Source organism: Cuculus canorus, chromosome 2, assembly GCF_017976375.1.
Source record: "Cuculus canorus isolate bCucCan1 chromosome 2, bCucCan1.pri, whole genome shotgun sequence".
Lineage (NCBI taxonomy): Eukaryota > Metazoa > Chordata > Aves > Cuculiformes > Cuculidae > Cuculus > Cuculus canorus.
In genome coordinates this window covers 68,941,412-68,949,839 of record NC_071402.1, presented here as the reverse complement: position 1 = coordinate 68,949,839, position 8,428 = coordinate 68,941,412, and the positions used below count along the sequence as shown (strand labels likewise).

The 8,428-nt window shown below is 42.0% G+C and overlaps 1 protein-coding gene across 10 annotated transcripts in view; it reads left to right on the top strand.

The window, feature by feature from the left end:
• The first annotated feature begins 1,213 nt into the window (after positions 1 to 1,213).
• Positions 1,214 to 8,428, top strand: part of LOC104061156 (poly(rC)-binding protein 3) — a 508,057-nt gene continuing 500,842 nt past the window's right edge. For 4 of the 10 annotated variants that reach the window (XM_054057134.1, XM_054057130.1, XM_054057124.1 and 1 more), the window contains exon 1: positions 1,218 to 1,434. The gene's annotated coding sequence lies outside the window, so the exon portion shown is untranslated. Of the gene's footprint in view, positions 1,435 to 8,428 lie in introns of all 10 variants that reach the window. The other 6 variants (XM_054057129.1, XM_054057132.1, XM_054057135.1 and 3 more) reach the window with 5 other exon arrangements.

Here is an 8,428-nt window from a genome sequence, read left to right as displayed (position 1 = left end):
GCCCAGAAGGCCAACCATATCCTGGGCTGCATCAAAAGAAGCGTGGCCAGCAGAGCAAGGGAGGTAATTCTGTCCCTCTATTCCTCTCTTGTGAGAGTCCACCTGGAGTATTGTGTCCAGTTCTGGAATCCTCAACATAAGAAGGATATGGAACTGTTGGAACAGGCCCAGAGGAGGGCTACAAAGATAATCAGAGGGCTGGAGCACCTCTCATACGAGGACAGGCTGAGAGAGCTGGGTTTGTTCAGCCTGGAGAAGGCTCTGAGAAGACCTTATGGTGACCTTCCAGTACCTGACGGGGCTACAAGAAAGCTGGAGAGAGACCGTTTATGAAGGCTTGTAGCGATAGGATGAGGGGCAATGGGTATAAACTGGAGAGGGGCAGATTTAGCCTAGACATAAGGAAGAATTTCTTCACGGTGAGAGTGGTGAGGCAGTGGCACAGGTTGCCCAGGGAGGCTGTGGCTGCCCCATCCCTGGAGGTTTGTTCAAGGCCAGGTTGGATGGAGCCTTGGGCAGCCTCATCTGGTGGATGGTGTCCCTGCCCGTGGCAGAGGGGTTGGAACTGGATGAGATTTAAGGTCCCTTCCACCCCAAACTGTTCTATGATTCTATGACTCTAAGCTTACGGGCCACCGACACCCACCACTCCTCTAATAACGAGCCGGATGACTTTCAGCACGCCCAAGTTTCGCCTCGCAGACCCGAGCCCCGTTTCCCCCACGGGTACCACCCCGCGCGAGGGCTGCGCTCCGCATCCCGCACGGAGGCGCCTGGCGGGAAGGGCACCCCTCGGACCCCGCACCGCCGCTTCGCCGCCGGCCACGCACACACACACTCACACACACACACGCACACACAGACGCTCCGACATCCCCGTCCCCGCCCCGCCCTGCCCCGGCAGCGCCCCCGCGCCCCGTCCCCGCAGCGGCGGGGGGCGCCCGCGGGCGGGAGCGCGGGGGCGGCGGCGGCGGCGGAGCGGCGGCTGCAGAGGAGCCGCGGGAGCGCCGCAGCCGGGCGAGGAGCTGAGCCCCGGCCGCCCCGAGCCGCGGGGACCCCGCGGGGACAGCCACGCAGGGGACCCTCGCCCAGAGCGCGACCCCCCGCCTCCGCCCGCCCCCAGCCAAGAGAAACAAAACAAAACCCCGGCTCCGCCACGCTCTCTCTGCTTCTCCTCTTGGCATTTCGTGGTCGTGGGGTTGTTTTTTTTTCTTTTATTTTTATCTTTTTTGGTTTTTTTCCCTTGGGGACTCTCTTCCGCCAGACTGACTCGCACCTTCTCGATAATTTCTCTTCCCCTCGTTTTTTTATACTCTTCTCCCTGCTTCCAAACCCTGTGTCTGTGTGTTCCAATACTATCACAACCTCTGCTAAAAATAGATCTTTTTATATACCCTTCCTCCTCTCTGACCCCATCCAACACCCCTTGTTAAGGTGAGTTGTGTCTTTTCATCACTTTTTTCCTTGTGTGTTGTTTTTTTGCTTTTGTTCTTGTTTTGGTGTTTTTTTTTTTTCCTCCCTCCCCCCCCTCCCCTTTTAGGGTAGGTTTTAGGGAGGAGGGGATGAGGAGGCGAGAATTTCGTGGGGAGTCAGGCATGTTTGCAAAGCCTTATTTTCCCTTCTGCAGCCTCAGCATCATTCCGGACTGCTCCCTTTTATCCCAAGGATGTAGCTAGCTGATGAAAGTGGGGAACTACTCTTCCTTGGCACTGCATGCTTGGGAGCCACAGCAACAGCAGGAGGGGGGGAAAAAAAAGCTGCTCTTTTTTTCCTTCACCTCCCCCCGCCCCCTTTTCCTCTTCCTTTCTGTGTTCTGTTGTTTTGGGGAGGGGGGGTCTGCGGGATGGCTTTTGTAGGGGTTTTGTTTGGGGCTTTTTTTCCCCCCCCCCCTTTTGGGTGGTGTGGGTGGTTGGTTTGTGTTTTTAAGCAATACACAGGGGACTCGGAAAGAATTGCATGTGATGTTGGGGAGGGGGGAGCGCGTGTCCGTGTGCACGTGTGTGGAAAGAGAGTGTGTATGTGTGTGTGTCTGTGTGCACACGTATGGATGTGTGAAGTGCGTTTGTATTTTGTGTTTATGGGATGAGGAGCGGTAAAGCTTCCAAACAGTTACTGTATGTGGAGCGAGGAGCATAGCAGAGGCTGCTGATAGAGGAATCGGTCCAGGATGCAGGAAGGCTACAGAGCTCTCCACAGAGTTCCGTCCCTTGTGCTCCAGGACATCTTTTAATAGAACCTTACTGGCACCTGTAAGGTGATGGCTCTCATTCCTCTCTTGGCTTCTCAGTAGAGGAGTGCCGAGGGGAAAAACTTTAGGGCTAACATGAATTGACAGCGTTTCTGTTCTTCCAGCAGCCTGAGACTGTTATTCCGGGGATAAGTGGGAAAAATAGCATTGTGGTCCAGAGCAAATGAATCATTTGCTGTCACATATTAGTGTTCAGTGAGAAAAAGACGAAAGATTATTAGTTTGGCCATCCAGCAGAAGCATTACAGCCTGGTTTACTTCCCAAATCAAAAGTTGCTTTAGACTGTTTTTCTTCCTTCAGCTCTTCAGCTAACTGTTCCTATTGTTGACAGAAATGTGTTTCTACAGGAAAACATTCTATTATAAAAACCTGCTGAGGAACAATTTCTTATTCAGAGGCAATCAAGTAATTTACCTGTGTCATGGATTTTCCCTCAGTCTTTCAGCATGCTTTCAACTTTGTATTTTACTTACCTGTGTGAAGCAGAGTAATACAGATATTAGTTGCATTTTAACAAGGAGTTAAGACTTAACTTGCAGGGTGCCATTTGCAGAGTGTCACCTAATATAGAGCAGAATAACAGCCCCTAGCTCTTTTTCATGGATTTTTCATGTCTTCCTTGTTTATTTTAAAACAAGCAGGTGATTTTGCTTAAGAACTTGGAAGGAAAACTGGCTTCACAATGATACGCAGTTTCAAATATTCAAAGCTCAAAATCATTACCTTTCTCTGCTTGTGAAACTTGGATTTGCTTAGGAAACCTAGTGGATCCAACATAAGTGAAAAAGCACTTTGTACGTATAGTTTTCTAATAGGTTGAATAATTTTTGCATCAAAAAGTTTATAAAGGAACTGAAAAGATTGCTGTCACATGTTCTTGGTGGCCTTCATGCTGTATAGTATGGGAACATTTAAGTTGCCTGCCAGCTTAATGCAATTCCAAAATATCCTATCTTTCCATTTGCTGCGTAGATGGCGTTCAACAAAAATGAGGAGTCATGGATGTAGTTTTGCACTATCAAGAGTCCTCTCATCATTTCTTTTTCTTCTTGGCCTAAATTAAAATATTTTACACAAGTTTGCCTTGGATTTTTTTTTTTCCTGCTGTGGCTGGCTGCTGTTGTGAAAGCAGAAAGCATGCTTCGAGTGAGTTGTGCCATTCCTAATGCTTGATAGCAGAGGAGAGAAACACCTGATGTGTCATACCTGAAGATACACAGGAGTAAGAAAAAGAGATGGTAAACCAGCACAGTGCACTAGCAGTTTCAATAAATAAATAAGGGTGATATGTGTTAGCTTGTCAGCTGCTGTTCTGCTGAACCCTGACTACTGGCTAAATACGTTTTCTTGGTGAGCTCTGCGATGTGGCACATTTTTTCTGATTTGATAGAGTTTGCTGCTAAAATCACATGCGGCGCTGATAAAAATCATGCCTCCTCGTGTTAATCCAGAGAAGGCTGAAATAGCCACAACTCCTGCTGAAGTCACTAGGAGTTACATGTGTTCAGCACTCATGAGGTATCAGTATTCAGGATGTTTCTGAAGGATAAAATTACCAACAGATCTGTAATGTCTCATTTTGTTTAGATTTTACATTGAGTGTCTACAGTATGTTTACAAATAAATGTTTCCTTTTACCAAGCAACACAAAAATGTGTCAGTAGATGGAAAACTTAGCATAGTTTTACTCATGGGATTTTTAAGAGAATTCCCTTGGTATTATTTAGCTGTTTGTGGAAAAGCAGTGTTTGCTGCAGGAGCCTATGCACCGAGTTCCTTAACGCCGATTGATTAGCGGTTGACATTGGTAAAGGAAAAAGAATGGACGGAATATTTGTATGAAAAAAAAAGAAAAAAGAAAAAAGAAAGACCAAGTGACATGTTTCTTTATTGCAATAGCTAAAAGACCAGAGCTCTTTTGGCTGGGTATGAAAATGCTGAAGGAATGTTAACAGTGAGTTTGATCTGTGGTCATTCCCATTGATACCAATGGCAGCACACCAACACTTAGGTTGTTCTATAACATGGTGACCTAGATGAATCTTCCCTTGAATTTGTATTTTGAGACTTGGATAAAACTTCAAACTTCGGATTTATTTACCTTTAAAGCCTTTTTTTTTTTCTTTTTTTTTTTTTTTTTTTGCTATTGAAATAAGCCTTATAAAGCTGTGAGCTGCTGTAAACAAAATGGTGTAGGGAGAGTTCAAAAGTCACTCTGATTGTGTGGAACTTATCGCTATAAAAATAAGGTGGGTTTTCTCTCTACTGTTAGCCAACCAAAATATTTTCTTCTGTTATTGCACATTAACATTCTGCAATACCAGTCTAAATTACTTAGTCCAAGAATTTTTTATTCTGTGGATGTGGTACTTCCACAAATGAAGAATGTGTGTATTTTGTTTCGTCATAAACTACAACTACCCATCAGTTTCAGAAGCATTTTGTTGCAGGGCAAAATTGCTGTTATATTTGGACATAGTAAATGAGACTACATGTGGCTGCGTGTTGATCTCGGATTTTCTTAACTTTTTAACAAGAGAAAGGAAAACTATCACAGTGTTGCCTGGGATTTTGGGGGATGGGGTTCAGAGTGTATCCATGCAGAATGCAATCACAATATATTTATATATTTTAGAAAGCTGTAGTATAATCCATTTGAAAGCAAATGGATAGTTTCTTCCCTGTAAATCCTGCTTTCTTCACTAGTTTTAAATTGTACTCTGTGTGTTTCAATCTGAGTGGGTATAAAATGTTTAGACGAATAATATTTCTTTATGCCAAGCTGCCTCTTTATTAGCATTTTATCTACTGTAAATGTACTTTTTTTGTAATTTTTTTTTTTTCTGCTGTACTTTCTTGCACATAGAAGAAAATGGGTATATTCCTCCTGGGATCCACATGTAACTGTGAAGAGCCAGACACTGGACAAAGCTACAAGCAGTTACCTTCCCAGTCTTGTTCAATGTGGATGAGTGTCAGGAGTGAAAAGTGCTTGGGCATGTCAGGGAAAGAGCATGGGTCCTAGGGAAAGCAGAGTATCTAAGTGTGTGGTGCTGGCGTAGCTGTGTGCTTCAGGGCTAAAATAGCAAGTTGCTTCTTCGCCCTTAGAAGTATTAAAGTCCATCTCGTGATTTGAATTTAGTGATCTGCTTGGTTTTTCTTTGTGTTAGAGTAGATACAGAAGACTTAATTACAGTCTAGTAGTGCTAAAACAGCTCTCAGATGACAAACGTTCATAAGAGGTCAAATAGAAAATAATTTAGGAGAGGATTATCTAGCTACAGCATTTCTTTGCGGTACATTTTCATTGATGCTGGTTTTCCATGTATTTGCATCCAGCTGTTATACCTTACGTGTAGGCTGGAGGCTGCTTTATGTGGAGAAAGAGTTTGAAGGGAAGAGAATAAAATAGTATTGTTAACTTTGGAAGAACAACGCAACAGCTCCACCAATCCCAACCAGATGAAAGAATAGCTGTGGCTTTGTAGGTAAAATGTTGAGAATTCCCGTGACATGAATACGAGATTTCATGAGAGGAGACACATTTTTAAATATAATTCAAAGGAAACACTTTAATCAGAATGAGACTCAGTAAGTCCTCATGACTACTCTTGCCCTTTGGGATCCGCATATAGCAGCCCAGTTTAATTCCTGGGCTTAATTAAAGCGGGATGTGACCAGTTTCCCCCATTTGATCCACTACTGTGACATCATGCTTGTAACTGGGTACCTATTCCAGCACTGCAATGGTATCAGTAACAAAATTCAAGCTTTTTTAATAGGGCAAAATATATAGCCGCTCTATATTCTGCTAACGGGCAGTGCTTTTATCAGGATGTATGAATCCAGTGATTTTGACTATGGGTCTGTTTACCTTGCCACATCTGTGAATTTCTCATTTCTGCATTATATATATATATATTTAAATGCTATGGACGCTTAATAGGCTTTAAGGATGCAAAATCCTTATCTTCTGTAAATGAAAGACAAAATCCTTAATTTGTTCTTTCATTTGCTTTTGAGGGGTGTGGATGGTTCAGGACTGCACCTTATTTCAATATAATTTGTCTTTTAGCTTGGTTAAAAATAACTACAAAATGATTTATTATTATTAATTTTAGATGATCTATATGCATTTAATAAAATACTTAGTTCCATAACAGTTTTTAATTTTCTGGTGGGCCACTGAGGTGTGATGAGAACTTAGCCCTCTTAATGACTGGTTGTTGTCATACTTTCATTAGTATAAATGAAATATATTGTGGCAAGATCTTTTTCAAGCTTACTGGCACTTTTCCTACAACAGTATCTTTCATAATGAGTCATCTGGAGCTTTTTCATTTTTTTTTGATCTGCAGTGAAAGTATTAACATTTTAAGCAAATCAAAGTGGTTGAGTTATTTGAGCTCAAGTAGAATAAAACAGACATTAAGATAGAGTTTACTTATCAGTCATACCATTGCCGTATTTTCACCTGGGTGAGTTCACTATAAAGCATATCTACAAGTCAGCTGTTGAAATTGGGTCAACACCTTTATGTCCTGGTGGCTGCTTCAGTTATCGGGGTGGAGATGAACCAGTACTCAACGACAACATTGTGAAAGACAGGGAACATCAGCTTGGGAAATAAATAGGGCCATGGTGTGGGCTTAGAAAAACTCTCTGGAAAAATAAAAAAAAGTCTGACTTTCTAGAGGAGAAGTCAATGTGTGGCCGTGAGGCACTTATAAATTTCCTTGGACTCAAGGACTGTTTCTGTACATGAAAAAAAGCCAGTTGTTTACCAGCAGTGCAAAATCCTAATGAAATTTATATAATCCAGCAGAGGTTGTCACAGGAGCAGAAAGAGAGAACTTCACAACTGTAATACTTGTATTCAGATAAGAAAACAAGTATCAAAACAGGAGTGTCTTCTCCTGTTGTGATACAAATAGAGAAGCGTGTTCTGTTTCATTTTTGTACCTTTTGAAAAGGTGTATACATTTTAACTTAGAGTGATGAATGGGGAATTATTTTGACTAGAAAAATACAGAAATTCGAAGTTAAGGCTAATCTTGCACTGAAACATTACAGAGGAATGGTCTGTGGGTTGGAAGGTCTGTTTGCAGCTCTAACAAGCATCTACAGTGGTTCTGAATATGGAGTTTATGTGGTGATTTTGCTTCCTATAAAACAGGATAGTATTCTTAAGGCTGAAATCAACATTTTCTGGTTGTCTTAAATAGTTCCTAACCTTCAATGGGATTCCTTGCCCAAGCAAGAAACTCCAAAACAGCTCATAGAACAGTGACAGTGGGGAAGGTATGAAGTATCACCATTGTTATTATCTAGGAGAAGCTTATCTTGAATGAGATAGCTCATGTTCCAGGTGGTCTGCATCACTAGGCCAAAATTACTTGCAACTTTCCCTTCTACAACAAAGCAGTGCTTGATTCTATGGCAATATGAAATAAATTTGACGTCCTTCCTAAAATATGAGGTCTAAGTAAAGAACATGATAAGTATAGGAACATTTTAAAGGTATTAATTGTATATGATAGTTCATATTTAATTTTTTAGCTGTATGTTTTTGGATATCCATCTATGTGCAAAAAATTATTTTGTCTATATTTGTATTTTCAACTAATATAAAAATACTTCAGGAATTCTAAAAGCAGGTAAATAATTTATAGGTAATTCTTTACATGTCAGAGATGAGACACTGGTGAGACACTGGAACAAGTTACCCAGAAAGGTTGCAGATGACCTGTCACTTGAAGCATTCAAGGCCAGGTTGGATAGGGCTTTGAGCAACCTGATCTAGTTGAAGATGTCCTTGCCATGGGGGATTGGACTAGATGATCTTTAAAGTTCCCTTCCAACCTAAACCAGTGTATGATTTCATGATTATGTGTTACAAATGTCAACTAACTAGCCATCACAGCACACATGCCTTTCATTCTCCTCCTGTTTTGTAGTATGCAGACAAAATTTTAAACAGATGTAGTAGTAAAATGAGGGACAAGGAGAGAAGAATGTCTTTTCCTTCTCTTTTCCTTTTATAGTTAGCTTTCAATGGTGATGTAGGGTAGATGCTAGAAAAGAATTGTACATGTAGATTTCACTGTTCCTAGCCACTGGCCAAGTTTTAAGACTCTTGACTCTTTTTGAGTGTGGACCAGTTCTTGTATTAGCATTTG